This window comes from Mesoplodon densirostris, chromosome 5 (assembly GCF_025265405.1).
Source record: "Mesoplodon densirostris isolate mMesDen1 chromosome 5, mMesDen1 primary haplotype, whole genome shotgun sequence".
NCBI classification, from domain to species: domain Eukaryota; kingdom Metazoa; phylum Chordata; class Mammalia; order Artiodactyla; family Ziphiidae; genus Mesoplodon; species Mesoplodon densirostris.
Genome location: NC_082665.1, coordinates 30,750,463 through 30,767,660, shown reverse-complemented (window position 1 = coordinate 30,767,660; position 17,198 = coordinate 30,750,463).

Genomic DNA, 17,198 nt, shown 5'->3' with positions numbered 1-17,198 from the left:
CAATTCTCTTAAAATATCTTATATTAGATTAAATTTCATTAACTGACAATCGAGATAATTTGTACTTACTCCATATTTGTAATTGTTATATTTTAAGACAGCATAATGATGAATTTAAACTTAATTCCTAATCAGAAGGTTTTATCTATCATTAAAAAAATATGTGACACTTAGATGATTCATAATGTTGTTTATGCCCATACTAAGCAAGAAGAGATAATTAAATCCCCTAGTGTGCTCATACAGAGGGTTGATAAATGTTTATTAATTATTATGGATGTGCTAAAGTTAACAAAAGACAATATATACTGGATCATTTAAAATCAGCTGGTGTCTAGCTCTAAAGTTGAATTCTTCTCATTGCATTGCTCCATAGCCTGAATATAGCTTCAACTTGAATAATTAAAGCCAGGACTCTCTTAAGCAGAACTCTCTAATGCAATCTTGAAAGAGAACATTGTTGAACAACAAGTTCCATCACAAACTCTACACTGAATATTTTTAACAATCTTAGGAAACCATTGGTTTGATAATAGCTACTCTTTGGACACCAGAATTTAATTAGGCAACCTAGTATTAGACACCAGATAAAGTAAATGGATAGTTAGCAACCTTAGATCATATGGCATGAAGTAAATCATAATACAAGACTTCTTCCATTTACTGTCATCTACAGTGTGATACTAAATTGGTTTGAGATAAATGGTTTCTATCATATGCCTCTGTTCAGGATAAAAACCAGAAAATGATACTATTAATATACTGAAGTCACCTCATTATTCAGGAAGATTAGAATAAAGAACTGAGATAACAGGTCTGTAGATTGTTTTCCTAGCATATTAGAGGGCTTTGCTTATGACTACAAAGTTTAGGATCATTTATATAAATCACAAAATGTGAACATGATAGTGGTGTAAAGTGATTAGAAATATGTTTCAATAATATTTTAAGATTTCTTACATACTTATAATAGTTTTCCCCTTGCCAGCCCATGAAGTAATGAATTTGGTGTTGTAGACTTACATAATTAATTTAAAAACAATATAAAAGAAATTTTCAATGACGATTTTAATTCAGACATTTATATTTATATGTATTATGGAGTAAAGTATACATATGATAAATTACACATGTGATCTTTCATGATTCTAGGCAATTATTTCAGAAGACTGAATTGCTTCCTTTGAAATCATTATAATATGGCTGATAAAGGCTTTATAAAATTTAGAGCAACCCTAAAATAAGTAATCTAATGGGTGATGATAATATTTTCATTTGGGATTATGTAAACAAAAGAGGCCATTCTCCTTCCTGTAGGCAGAACTCCAGGTTAATATCCTTTTACAGATATGAGTTTCCCTAACATGGACAAAACAAATTGATATTGGAAACCAATTAAGACTGTGAACCCAACCCTGTTTGAAGTATCATGTTTAAGAGTCATTCATCATCAAAATTCTCCTTCACTGGCAGAGTAGCCTAGAGCTTCTATGCAAGAGTTGAGTTTCCAGTGTAATACAACTTTAGTTTCCTAGCATAGAAAGAATAAATTTCTTTCAAATTCATAGATGGCAGAAAAATTTAACAATTAATAAATGCAGTAAATAATTGTGAATAAATTAATACAAGTAACTTCTTTTCCCAGAAACGTCTTAATACATTTTGAAAATCATATAATCATACCCTATTTTAAAATTTATATCAGAATTATTTTTCCTAATTTTATTTTTTGTTACTTGAAGGTATTTTTTGCTTAGCATGCTATAGGTAACAGATGCTGCAAGTGCTAAAAATACAAATGCTATTTTCAAGGAAAACAAATGCAAAATGTTTTTTAAAGCTATTTTGATACTCCATTTGAAATATAGGGTGGCTGGCAGCAGCAAAGGTGAGGGCGGTGTTGTGGAGGGAAAAGTGAGTTATTTGTGAGGGAGGAGTGATGATATTGTATTTTCAAATGTACTGAAGATTAACTTTGTATCTGGAGGTAAAATCTTGGCAGAAAAATGAAGCTATGTAACCTCATAGGTTATGATAATTCTGATTTTGAATGTGATAGACTATCAGTGCACGTATTTCACCTCTACAAGAATTTGTATTGTTAATTCCATGATTATTTTTAAAATTTTATTGACGTATAGTTGATTTACAATGTTGTGTTAGTTACTGTTGTACAGCAAAGTGACTTAGTTATACATATATATTTATAATCTTTTTCATATTATTTTCCATTATGGTTTATCACAGGATATTGAATATAGTTCCCTGTGCTATACAGTAGGACCTTGTTGTTTATATACATCCTATATATACTAGTTTAGTTTGCATCTGTTAATCCCAAGCTTCCAGTCTTTCCCTCCCCACTCTCCTTCCCCCTTGGCAACCACAAGTCTGTTCTCCTTGTCTGTGAGTCTGTTTCTGTTTCGTAGATATGTTCATTTGTGTTGTATTTTAGATTCCACATATAAATGATATCATATGGTATTTGTCTTTCTCTTTGTGACTTACTCTGCTTATTTTTAGAAGCGTTTCTAACTAACAGCAACAGCAATAACAAAACCCAAACCTACAACCAACAAATCAAAAACAAAACAAAATAAATATTGCCCACGAAGAAAACCAATCTGCCACACAACAAATGCCCTGGTAATCCTGCTAAGTCAAACCAAATAGTAATTACAAGGGTGGGCATGAAAACCAGCGGACAGAGTTATGTTTGATCACACATCAGGCCTTGCCTCCATGCTTTCTGCCATATTCAGGGCCATAATCATAGTGCCCCATTTAGATGCCACGTCTGGGTCAAAAGACATATTCAGAGATCCAAATAAGCACTCTGAGTAGGAGCAAACTATTGACCTATGAACATCTTTATTTGCATGTTGATTTTTATTCAACATGCAATTTATTCTGATTTGAAATAGTAGATACATAGTCTGTAGTTCTAGAATAATTTTGCAGCAGGATATTTCTAATATTGACATTATTCCAATTTGACATATTTCTGAAATTTTTGAAAATGGCACATGGGAAGTAAGTGGTCAAGCATGTAGCAGATGAGGCTCAGAAACAGAAAAGTCTCATTTAGGCAGAAGTCTATTTTAACTATGCTTTTCTCATTTTAAAATGCAAGAACTAAGCTGGGATGAAGTGAGAGAGTAGCATTGACATATATACACTACCAAATGTAAAATAGATAGCTAGTGGGAAGCAGCTGCATGGCACAGGGAGATCAGCTCGGTGCTTTGTGTCTCCCTAGAGGGATGGGATGGGGAGGGTGGGAGGGAGATGCAAGAGGGAGGGGATATGATGATATACGTATGCATATAGCTGATTCACTTTGTTATACAGAAGAAACTAACACACTATTGTAAAGCAATTATAATCCAATAAAGATGTTAAATAAATAAATAAAATGCAAGAACTAGAGTATTTCTAAGAACCCTGAACACTTGAAGATTCAGTGACTCTACATGTTTTTATACATACTTCAGACTTCAGATTTTAAAACATAGGAATAAATTTATATTCTTTGGTTTGAATATCCTAGAGACTAAGGATCATTAGGCATGTTTTAGAGCTTAGTCTCAAGTTTTAAGAATTAGCTCTTGGATAATTCTATACGCTCTGATCCAATTTAATAACAGAGAGATACAGAGCACTGTGGTTAATTGTAGAAAATGATTGCCAATGACTATTTTCTGAGGTCTGGGAAGCCATCGGAAAGATCAAACAGTACACAAAACTAGGTACAGTGTGTTGTAATTAAGCATCACAGCTAATGGCCCTCAAACAAAACTCTGCTGGAAGACACAGTGATTACAGACACCTGCAGGTTAATAATTAGAAGCATCTGAGCACAGAAGCAATTAATATAGGGAAACTCTCCCAGGGAAAAAGGCTGAGCAGTAAACAAAATAAAGTTCTTTTCAAATTCCCATTTTAAAAAGTCTGTGTTAATAAAGTGTCACCAAGCCCAAACTTTTAAGAATGCATTGAAGTACTTATATTTACTTTGTTCTGTAGCATATCTTTTAAATTCGCTGTACTCATAGATGTTTTCATTCAATGTAATCAGAAATGATTGTTTTTCTCCATTTACCAAGTGAGTATCAAACAATTAGAAGGTCTTCAGTATCAGGTATGATAACCAGTAGTAATGATTTGCTAGGCAAAACAAAGACCACCAACATTGAATTTATGTCTAAATTTCTAGAATTTTTTAAATGAAAGCTTCCAAAAACCTATTTTTTTTCAAATTAAAACCATACTAACATGTCAAGTAAACTATCTGTAAGTGAAAATGTTCAAATTTTTTAAGTGTGAAACTGCTTCCATCTTATATAGGAACATTAGATCATTTCAGCACAGCAAGATCTTTTATATTTAATAAGTACTTTTGGTACACACAAAAATATGTTCGGCTGGCATACATTCCTCTATTTAGTGCTGATCATATTTTGCTCTTCATTGTGTGTATGTGTATGTATTTTATATTTCAAAATTTTGTTCGTTTAAGCCATCTTAAACACATAATGTTCAATTAGGTCCCACTGTTCATTTTCTGTTCCAAGCTGATTGCAAAAGTAGATGTTTTGAGGGTATGTAGCAAAGGCTAATGTATTCCTAAGCAAAATGGAAAAATGATAAACCAGGAAAAAAAGAGACATTAAAGGACATTAAAGGACTGTTCTGGCCATGTGACCTAATCATTAAAAAACACTTCCAGGGGAAAAAAATCTCAAACATTACAGAAATACAGATTCATGAATTATGTATAGTCATAAAGGCCCTTGGAAAACATGTAAAATTCAAGCCTTAAATCATTACTTTGAGAACTACTTCCATTATTTTTCTTTGTCTTAAAGAATAATTTGCATCAGAATCCCAATATATTTATCCTACAGCAAAATTTACTTGGTCAAATATGAAGGGTATCATATCCCATTTTCAATTTGTTTTTGATTTCATCTTTTTACTAGTATTATCTTTTGTTCATGAGGCAGATGTTGAACAGTTTAGAACACAATGGTTCAGGTTTCTGTTAATTATAATCCAAGTCAACTATGAATAAACAATGTAGACAGTACAGATGCTATAAAATATTAGCTTTACTATTGGTATCATAGAATCATTATTATTAAACAACTGTTTAGATACCCCTCAGATACAGTCCATATAAGGTTTGTTCTATTACCACAGCTCTGGCTTCTCGAATGCATTCATTAGTCTTAATCTTCTAGATTTGAAATGATGTCAGAGACCTTTAAAGATGCATTCTGTTCGTTGCATTTATTCTAATGCTACACCTTTTTTTACTGTTGTTTAAATTTGATTTTTTTTTCTCTTCTTATTTTTTCTAAGGAAGATGTTACAATTACTGGAATTGTTTAGATTTTCCCCACTGTCATCGTTCTCTAGCACTTTCATACTCAAAGTGATGGTCTATGGAACTCCCCTGGGAGCTGGTTAAAATGCAGATTCTTAGATCTCTACCCCAGACCTACTAAATCAGAAGTTTCAGTTTAACAAGATTCTAGGTGATCCAAACGCACATTAAAATTTTAGAAGCACTGTAGAAGGTATCACATAGACACAAGCATACACCTCGGAGATATTGTGGGTTTGGATCCAGACCACAGCAATAAAGCAAATATCACAATAAATCAAGTCATAAAATTTTTTTTGTTTCCCAGTGCATGTAAGTTATATTTACACTACACTGTAGTCTATAATGTGCAACAGCATCGTGTCTGAAAAAGTATATACCTTAATTAAAAAATATTGCTAAAACATGCTAACAATCATCTGAGCCTTCAGTGAGTCAATCTTTTTGCTGGTGGAGGGTCTTGCCTTGATGCTGATGGCTGTTGACTGATCAGGTAGAGGTTGCTGAAGATTGAGGTGTCTGTGATAATTTCTTAAAGTAAGACAATAAGGAAGTCTCCTGCATGGAATGACTCTTCCTTTCATGAAAAATTTCCCTGGGGCATGCAATGCTGTTTGATAGCATTTTACCCCCAGTAGAGCTTTCAAAACTGGAGTCTATGCTCTGGAACTCTGTTGCTGCTTTATCAACTGAGTTTATGTAATGTTCTAAATCCTTTGTTGTCATTTCAACAATCTTTACAGCATCTTTACCAGGAGTAGATTCCATCTCAAGAAACCACTTTCTTTGCTCATCCATAAGAAGCAACTCATTCATTAAAGTTTTATCATGAGATTGTAGCAATTGTCACATCTTCAGACTCCGCTTCTAATTCAAGTTCTCTTGCTATTTCCACCACATCTGCAGTTACTTTCTCTACTAAAGTCTTGACCCCTCAAAGTCATCTGTGAGGGTTGGAATCAACTTCTTCCAAACTCCTGTTAATGTTGTCGTTTGGACCATTTCCCATGTTTCATGAATGTTTTTAATGGTGTTTAGAATGGTGAATCCTTTCCAGAAGGTTTTCAAATTTACTTTGCGCAGATCCAACAGAGGCATCAATATCTACTGTAGCTGTAGTCTTATGAAATGTACTTCTTAAATAATAAGACTTGGAAAATCAAAATTACTCCTTGATCCACGGGCTGCAGAATGGATGTTGTGTTAGCAGGCATGAAAACAATATTAATCTTTTGTACATTCCCATCAGAAGTCTTGTGTGATCAGGTGCCTTGTCAATGAGCACTCATAGTTTCAAAAGAATCTTTTTTTCTGAGCAATATGTCCCAACAGTGGGCTTCAAATATTCAGTAAACCATGTTGTAAATAGATGTGCTGTCATCCAGTCTTTGATGTTCCATTTTTAGAGCACTGGCAGAAAAGATTTAGCATAATTCTTAAGAGGCCTAGAATTTTTGGAATGGTAAGTGAGCACTGGCTTCAACTTCAAGTCACCATGTGCGTTAGGCCCTAACAGGAGAGTCAGCCTGTCCTTTGAAGCTTGGAAGCAAGGCATTGACTTCTCCTTTCTAGCTATGAAAGTCCTAGATGGCATCTTCCAATATAAGGCTGTTCCATTGACATTGAAAATCTATTGTTTAGAGCAGCCATTTTCATTCATTATCTTAGCTAGATCTTCTGGATAACTTGCTACAGCTTCTACATCAACACTTGTTGCTTCACCTTGCAGGTTTATGTTATGGACATGGCTTCTTTCCTTAAACCTCATGAGCCAACCTCTGCTAGCTTCAAATTTTTCTTCTGCAGCTTTTCACCTTTCTCAGCCTTTGCAGAATTGAAAAGAGTTAGGGCCTTGTTCTGGATTAGGCTTTGGCTTAAGGGAAGGTTGTGGCTGGTTTGATCTTTTATCCAGACCACTAAAATTTTCTCCTAACCATTAATAAGTCTGTTTCGATTTCTTATTATCCATGTATTCAGTGGAGTAGTAATTTCAATCTTCTTCAAGAATTTTTCCTTTGCATTCACAAAAGAGGCCGAGCTTTCAGCCTATCCTGGTTTCCAATGCTAAGCTTAATCATTTCTAGCTTTTTATTTAAAGTGAGAGATTGTGACTCTTCCTTTCACTTGAACACTTAGAGGTCATTGTAGGATTATTAATTGGCCTAATTACTATATTATATCTCAGGAAATAGGGAAGCCTGAGGAGAGCTGTAGAGACAGGGGAACAGCTGGTAGGCCAAGCACTCAGAACACACACATTTATTGATTAAGTTCACCATCTTATACAGGCACAATTTGTGGTGCCCTAAAACAATTACAATAGTAACATTAAAGACTACTGATCACAGATTAACACAGCAAACATAATAACAATGAAAAAGTTTGAAATATTGTGAGAATTGCTGAAATGCGACAGAGAGACACAAAGTGCAAATGCTGTTAGAAAAATGGTGCCAATAGACTTGCTGGACATAGCTTGTCACAAACCTTCAATTTATAAAAAACAACATCTGGGAAGCACAGTATAACGAGGTGTGCCTGTACTGGTTTGAAAATGAAGACATGATTTGTCTCCTCTCTCCTGCACATTTCTTTTGACTTCACTTTCAGTATAAAAGGGTCAATTAGGAATGGCATTGAAATTCAATAGAGCAATGGAAGTTTACATAAAAGTAGAACTAGAGGAATCACCTGACGGATCTTTTGCTGAATAAATTTTGTGGCTTTGTTCAATTGAAATTTACATTTTAAATGAATTAGCTTTACATTTAAGAACATTATTAAATTATTCCCCCTCACATTTTTATTATTCCAGCTTAATATTTAAATTCTTTCAAAAAATGTTTGAAACCATAACCACATTTCTTTTTCAACTTTATTTCTATTTTTATAGTGTCTGTGGGTTCTGGATAAGCACAGGATGCTTATGTACAGGATGAAGTCCTAGACTCCTTCCCCAATTACAAGAGGTTTCTTCTCCCCGATGAATAAGTGATAAAAGAAAATAGAGGCGGTTGGCAAAATTTTACTTGGCAATCTTGGTTTACAATTTTTAATATTGGTCTTAGCTCAGATTTTGTTATTCGGTGTTACATTCTAGCAATGCTTTAAATGTTATTGAATATAAAACAAAGATCAGATTATATTTCTTTTATTTTATACTTATTTCCATAGGAAATATTTAAGAGGAGCCTAAATCCTTTCATTGTAAACTAGTAACATACCATTAGAGTTAAATGAATAAATCTTAATGACATTTTGCTTTTTCTTTGCTTTTCCTCTTCTTTCGAACAGCCATTGATAGAGAGGCAATAATGAATAAATCTCCTTTGTGTCAATGTTTACTTTATTTTATCTAAGAGTAGCTGCTTAAGGGACTTTCCACAAACTCCAATTTTTTTTAAGATTTAATTTTTTTTTAAATTTATTTTTTGGTTGCATTGGGTCTTTGTTGCTGGGCTTGGGCTTTCTCTAGTTGTGGCGAGCGGGGGCTACTCTTCGTTGCGGCACACAGGCTTCTCATTGCAGTGGCTTCTCTTGTTATGGAGAATGGGTTGTAGGCACGCGGGCTTCAGTAGTTGTGGCACACAGGCTTAGTTACTACGCAGCATGTGGGATCTTCCTGGATCAGGGTTCGAACCCATGTCCCCTGCATTGGCAGGCGGATTCTTATCCACTGCGCCACCAGGGAAGTCTCCCCAGTTGTTAAAATTGATTTAGTAAAATTATTGTCATCCAGAGTTAAAACGTTTCTTTCATTTAATTCTGTATCCATCTCTTATAAATTTTCTTGAAGGCTCCCTAAATAAGGGAATGTATAAAGTGTTCCATGAATCATGGGGATGGAATGCTCTGGACTGAATCATATCCCCTCAAAATTTATATATTGAAACTCTCACCACCAGTGTGACTGTATTTGAAGATTGAGCTTTTAGGAGGTAATTAAGATTAAGTAAGGTCATGAGGGTGGGATCCTAATCTGACAAGATTGGTGGTTCTAAAAAGAGGAAGATAAAGACCTCTCTCTTTTCACTCACACACTGTGAGGAAAGTTTATGTGAGCACATTAAAAAGGCGGATGTTTGCAAGCCAGGAAGGGAGCTCTCACTAGAACCCAACCATGCTGATACCCTGATCTTGGACTTTCAGCCTCCAGAAGTGCAAGAAAATATGTTTTTGTTGTTTAAGATACCCAGTTTATGGTATTTTGATATGTCAGTGATAGGGTCCAGGGCAGGCCACCCCAAAATATACCATTTTGACACATTGATTATTTTGAATTAAAGTTACTTGAGAAATGGCCAGTTCAAGAAGAACACTCTGACCTTTCTTTGTCCTCCTGAAAGCAGGAAATAAATTTCTCATCTGAAGCTATCCTCCCTATACCAGGAGGATAGGAGGCATTTTATTGCCAGAGATAGGGAATTCAAGGCTGTATAAACAAACTTTATTACTTTGCTATCCCAAGCAAAAAAAACCCTTTATTTTGTCAAATCTTCAAAAATAACTGTCTAAAAAGGATAAGAGCTGCCTGCTTTGGTCACTTCCTTGAACCTCATATCTTTGGGGTTCCAGTATGTACAAAATTAAATTTGACAGTTTTCTCCTGTTGATCTGTTTTATGTCAATTTAATTATTAGACCAGCAAAAGAAAAAGAAAAAAAAGAAAAAGAAAAAGACCTAAAAGGATAGAGAAAAATTTGTCTCCCTTACAGCAGTCTGAACAGACTAAGACAGGTTTCAGTACTGAGAAGTGAGGTGCTGCTGTAACAAAAGTTTAAAATGTGGAAGCAGCTTTAGAACTGGGTAATGGGCACAGGCTGGATGAATTCTGAGGTTCATACTAGAAGTATAGACATTAAGGGTAATTCTGGTAAGATCTCATACAGAAATGAGATCTGGAAAAATTTTATTGGAAACTGGTGGAAAGGTGATCCTTGTTATAAAATGACAAAGAACTTTGCTGAACTGTGTTGTATTACTGTGGAAGATAGAATTGCAAGCTATGAAGCTGAATATTTAGCTGAGGAGATTTCTAAGCAAAATGTTGAAGCAGCAGCTTGGTTCCTGATGGCTGCTTATAGTAAAATGTGAAAGGAGAGAAATGAAATTGAGAAGGAATTATTGAGCAAAACGGAACTGGAACTTGAAGATTTGGAAAATTCTTAGTTGACCCATATTGGGCTAAAAAAATGAGAAAGCATGTTGTGAAGAAAACAACAAGGGTATGGTTGAACTAGCACTTGATAACGAGCTTACAAGATTTTACTTGATAAAGAGCCAGTTTGAACTGAAGGGGTTAGAGATGGGACAAAGTGAAGGAAGATTGTTGGAAGATTTGACAGGAAAAAACAATAGACCTATTTGGTGGTGAATGTGCTCTATTCTTAAATAAGAGGGGAACATGACCCTGAAGGTGATTCAGAGATCAAGGCCACCTTCTTGGTTTCAATAGGCCAGATAGCCACTGCCTTGGGGTCCGGACCCTAGGCTAGAAGAGCTGCAGGAGTGAGACCCCTGCCTAGAATCTGGGGGTGATGCTGCAGTCACAGTGGGCCTGGAGGGCAGAGTATCAAAACAAAGAAGATTATCCTTGAGCTTTAAGATCTAATGGAATTTGCCTTACTAGTTTTTGGACTTGCTGTTTCTTTCTTCCTTCTGATTTCACCCTTTCAGACTGTGAATGTCAAATCTATGCCTGCCCCATCATTGTATTTTGGAGGTAATCACTTGTTTGATTTCACAGGTTCACAGCTGGAGAGAAACTTTGTCTCATAATGAATCATACCACTAGTCTCACTCGTAACTGACTTAGATATTTAGATGAGACTTAGACTTTAGATTTTAGAGTTGATGGGGGAATGAGTTAAGATTTGTCGGACTGTTAGGGTAGAGTCAATGTGTTTTGCATGTGAGAAGGACACAAATTTTGGGGGCCAGGGGTGGAATACTATGGACTGAATTCTCACCCAAAATCCATATGTTGAAGCCCTAGCCCTCAATGTGACTGTATTTGGAGATAGGGCTTTTAAGAGGTAGTTAAAGTGAAATGAGGTCATAAGGGTAAGGTCTTAATCCAATAGGATTAGTGGCCCTTTAAGAAGAGGAAGACAGAGATCATGCTCTCTCCTCCTGTGTACACACCAAGGAAAGGCCTGCGAGCACAAAGGGAAAGATGGCAGTCTAGAAGCCAGAAGAGAGCTCTCACCAGAATCTGACCATACTGGCCTCTGATCTCAGATTTCAAGCCTCCAGAACTATGATAAAATAAATTTTTGTTGTTTAAGCCACCTCATCTATGGGATTTTGTTATGGAAGCTGGAGCTAAGACACCAGATATTTCTAGAATATCTATTGTATGTTACAGAACTTTTGAACATACAAAGTAGAAAATAGTGCTCAAAAGCAAAACAAACAAACCAACCTGTCTCATAAGTTACTTCATACTAGGAGCAACAAGGCCCTAGGTTTGTACATCAGCTACCAGTTTTCTATTTATCTCCTTTCCTCCCACAGCCTTACAGTTCTAAAACATTTGTTTTCTTTCCCTCTTGACTGCTCAGTATTCCAGAACTTCTACATAGCTTTGGAGAACAGAATACGAAATGAATTAGGCTTGGTTTCTGGCCTAACAACATATTATCCTGAAAGAAAAATGAAATTAGGTGTGCATTGTTTGCATGTAATTCAGATCACTGTCCTTCGACCAGAACCAGAATATTTCTAAGAGCAACCTTTAAGCTAACATCAAGCTAGTCTGTGCAGAGGAACTTCATTATTACATTTCCTATTCTATGATACTGCTATTAGAAGCTCTGACTTTCAAATACTAATAAAATAATACTATTTTATGTTACATGTTCATGTATAAAATATTTGTGTAATTTGAATGTCTTGGAAAACAAGATTTTTTTTTTTTACTTTTATAGAAAATATAAAATATGCTCTTAGGATTTTGAATAATTTTTTTTCTGAGTCTGAATGTTTTATAAAATAGTATCTGGTAGAAATCCATTTATTGACATTTTAGGATATGAAACAGAAAATATTTATGCTTTGATTATGCTAACTTTATCATTCTAGGAGAAAGTGTTAGCAATTTCTAGATGCGGTGAAATAGCAAGAATTCTGTGGATTTTACTTCCTGCATGTAATTTTTCTGTTTAGGGTCTTATTACATTGAATAAGACCACTAAACCACTAAATTTGCAATAATTTGTTATACCAGCAATAGGAAATTAATACACTATGCATAGCAAGGAAAGGATGCTCATGTTAAATCATTAAACAATTAAATCACAGAAAGAATGAATTCTGTTACACATGTAGCATCTCAATCAAATGTTCCCACTGGGTCAGATGATTTGTGTTTTTGTCTTAGCTCTGTCATTGACTAACTGGGTTACCAGGAAGTCACTTCACCTGCCTGGACCATATTCCTTCTTCTTGTATTGACTGTGAAGGAATTAAAAATGATCACCATCTCCCAAATTTTCTTTACTAATCCCATGTCCCTTTAGAGGTTTTCCCTGTCTATTTAAATTTTATTAAACTTTAATTTTGGTTGCTTGGATTATGGGAAAATAGGCACATTAAAAATGCTTTTCAAATAATTATCATTTCTTCCCCCCCCTCCCCGAGCCTTGGATATGAACTTCTGTGATGGGCTATGGAGAAAGTGGAGACAGCGTGGGCTCTCCACTGGTTTGAGAATCAGAGTACAAAGACCCTCCTGCCATCTGATTTAAAATAAAACCATGCCAACCCAACCCCCGGAACTTGTATGTAGCTTAAAAAGAAATCAGGAGCACCCTCAGGATTTCTTAGTAAGATTTCTGAGCAATAATAAATAATTAATTGAAAGTAAAAAAAGATTCAAGAAACTTGATGGTCACTTGAGGACAAAATAACTTGTCCCTAATTCGGCTTTGGAAGATGCTTAGTGGGTGAGATGAAGTATGGGCTGACAGAAACAGAGTTAATGGTTCTTAGAAGTCAAAGGCACTTTTTCTTTTATTGGTCTGAAAACAAACAACTGACTTTTACATAGAGTCTTTAACCTAAAGCCTTTGTTTAACCTAATGGCACTTAAATTCCTTTTCTCAGATGCCCAGGGTGACTTATCTCCTCAGTCAATCAACTGGGCTGGCCCACTATCCTGCTCTCCTCTCTAACTTGGGTGTCTCAGGGAAACAGTCATTCTTTGGCTTACTTCTGTTATGCTTCTGCTTCGTTCTTTCTCCATTCTATTTATCTTAGCTAGTGCCATTCTCTATTTCAAGGTCACCAGGGTCAATAATCAAATTAGGAGGCAACCAAAGCCTTTTCTTTCTGGGTGGTAAACTTCAGAATACCCCGTCTGCCTCTGGTAATTGGAAAGAAGAATGGAAAGAGAAACTCTTTCCTAGCATTGGCAGCTCTTCTGCCAAATGAACAAATCTTGCCAGAAAGCTTTCAGGGCAAAGCTTACATTCAAAATGGGTGTTGCTGCTTCTGTTGTTTCAATTCTTTCCATTTCTGCAACTGGCAGTACAAGGCGATCCGTGGAAGTGAGAAGTGCCACAAGTGTCCAGAAAGCAAATTGTTCAGTTCATCTCCCAATTCGAAGAACATTTTATAAAAGAAATTGGAAATTCAAACAAAAAGTTTTGCTTGCTGATTATAGAAGGGGATTTGCTGTTTCTAAAATGCTGAATGTCCTCAGGAGTCTATAGCGATTCCAGACACTACATAAAAAATAAAATAATTTCCACGGTTTACAAGTCATTCAATATACCCTTCTTCCAGATCTGAAATAATTAAAATATTTATGAAGCTTTCCCCTGCCCTAGAGCACGTGAACTTTGCTTTAGAAGAGGCTTAAATATTGACTGATCCATTGTAATGTGACATTTATTAACCTCTGTAACATTTAATGTGCACTAAAAGTAATCTTGGTTTAACATGCTTCTGAAGAGTAAGAAGTTTTTGGCTATTTCTTAGTTAAGTAAGAGTTAAAAATACAAGACTTGTTTTTCTTGTAAAAGATAATTCACAGTATCAAAATTCATATGAATGCTTTGAATGGACAGAACAGAACACCAGTTTTATATTATACATTATTGAAATTGTCAGCATCTAAGAATATTTAGGACTTTCATGTTGCTGTTGTTCACTTTGATATAATGAATGTGATTTTTTTTTTTTTTTTTTTTTTTTGCTAGCCAGGCACATTGATGATTCTGGTCTATATAAATATAAAGTACTTGACAGGTATAAAGAAAAGTAACATAAAAAAAAACATATAGGAAGTCCTAATGGTAAATTATTTATTTTATAAAAGCAGAGATGCATGTAATTCCAAACCTTAGATCTACAAGTAAGAATATTTTTAACACAAAAAAACTTGGTGTTAAAAGTTCACTTAATTCTAATTTAAAAGTTGTAGCAAGAATACACTGGCTTCTGGTCTGCAAGATAAATCAGAAAAAAAAATTACAGGAATATTTTAGTTGAGCAGAGTTTACTGCTCAATTTAAAAATACTATTTTTTGGATTATGTTCCTAAAATTTAAGAGAGAAGATCTTTGCAGAATACAAGAAAATCAAAAGTTGTTGTTTTCTATTGGTGCCTCGATTAATATTTCAGTGACATTTATGACAAATCTCCAGGTGTTACAATTTTCCAAGTTTAGAGCTTTCGTTTAAAAAAGAATGAAAGAAAAATTTTTTAAAACTGGGAAGACTAACTGCTGAGCTGTAGCCCTGTCATTATTTCCGCCAGGTTTACATCCCTACAGCCATCTGCAGCCACAGACCTTCAATGCTAATTATATCCATGGTCAGCTCAATTTTGATGTAACCAAAAGCTAGTCCCTTTCGGATCTACTGTTGTCACAGTTAGCCAGACACAGACTTTCCGTGAAACAAGTTGGCTGCCATTCACAATCACAAATCTCCAGATAATAGGTGATGATCACAGGCATGTTTCTCATCTCCCAACCAATTTCCTTCATTTCCCTGAAAAATGTGTTTTATCTTCATAGATTCTACTAATCATTTCCTGAAGTGAGTTAGTGATTGCTTGAGTTTTTAGCTAAATAGATATTTTTCAAAGACTAAATCTTGGATTAAGTTAGATAAAACGCCACAGAGTACAGAGGAATTAAAAAAGAAACTAAACTAAAAAAGATAGGTATTTGGAGAATTCAAAATAGTGGCTGACGACCAAAGATTTTAGAGAAAACATTCTCAATTCCTGAGAAGAGCAGATCGCCACATGTCACAAAATAAAAACAGTCACCAAGTCCTATGTCATTTCAAACCCAAAAACTATTGAATAAGCTTAATGCCTTCATCATTGTTGTTTGTCTCTATGGATTAAGTCCACATAGCCTGATGATGTAAATCCGTTATTTAGAAATGTCCGTATATTCTGTTCCAGTCTACAAACATTCCCCTAGTTATAATTCCTATACTTAATAAAGTGAAAATTAAATAACTAAATATATTTTATAACCCAATTTTATTTCTAGGTATGGTGGGTGAGGGAGCAACTGGCAGAGTTCCTTTAATTTTTTTTTCATTTAAATGCCAAAAGAAATGTACCTTTTATATTATGTCTTTAAAATAGAAAAAAGATACAAATGAACTTATTTCCAAAACATAAAGAGACTCACAGACATAGAAAACAAACTATGGTTCTCAAAGGGTAAAGGGGGGTGGGGGGAGAGATAAATTAGGAGGTTGGGATTAACATATACACACTGCTATATATAAAATAGATAACCAACAAGACCTACTGTATAGCTCATGGAACTCTACTCAAAATTTTTTAAAAAGCTATAAGGGAAGACAATCTGAAGAAGTATATATATATATATGTGTGTATATATATATATATATATATATACACACACACACACACACATATGTATCACTTTGCTGTACATCTGAAACTAACACAACCTTGTAAGTCAACTATACTTCAATTTAAAAATTGCTTAATAATAAACTTTAGATCTATTAAGGTCAGTTGGTGGGGAAAAAAAGGTAATAAATTCAGTCATTTTATTGTACACACAACTGATATGTTTGTCTATTTATGAAATTTATATACTGGGTATTAGTTTGAATGATGAACAAACACAATTACTTTCACTTTAAATACTGTATTATGGATGAATATTGACAGCTCCAAGTCCAGCACTCTCCTGGCTAGCATATTACTGACGTTTTTAGATGTTACTTTTCCTCATCCATCTAATATCTGATTTTTCTTCTAACAAAAACCTGATTTTTGTCTCTCTTCTCTTTCTACAGTTTTCCATATCCTTAAATATACTGTAAGGCTCATAATTTTTTTCTTCTTTTTTGATTTCTGGCTAACGATTTTGACTCAGCATATGGACGTTTAAGATCTGGTGTATCTTGTATCGTTTTGCCTTATCCTTGAGATAACTGACAGTTAACAAACTAGGCAAGATCCATTTTCTGTTACATAAAATGCTTTACTTATGCATTTCTTTTTAATTAATGTGAGAAGTTATGTTGATTTGTTGGTATATTTAACTTGTTAAATTAATATTTACTGAATGCCAGACACTCTCCTAGACCCTGGGTGACAGGGATGAATGAGACATGCTCTCTAGGAGTTCAGAGTCTAGTGAGAAACTGTAGCCTAGTGCAGAGAACTCACTTGAATGTACACCAGAGATAATTTTCAAAGTTAAACTGATATACCTCATAGAAACCTGGACTTCCTAGGAAACTGGAAGATCATCTGAATACATGTTTCTAAATATACAGTCTATTGCTTGGCTGTTCAATA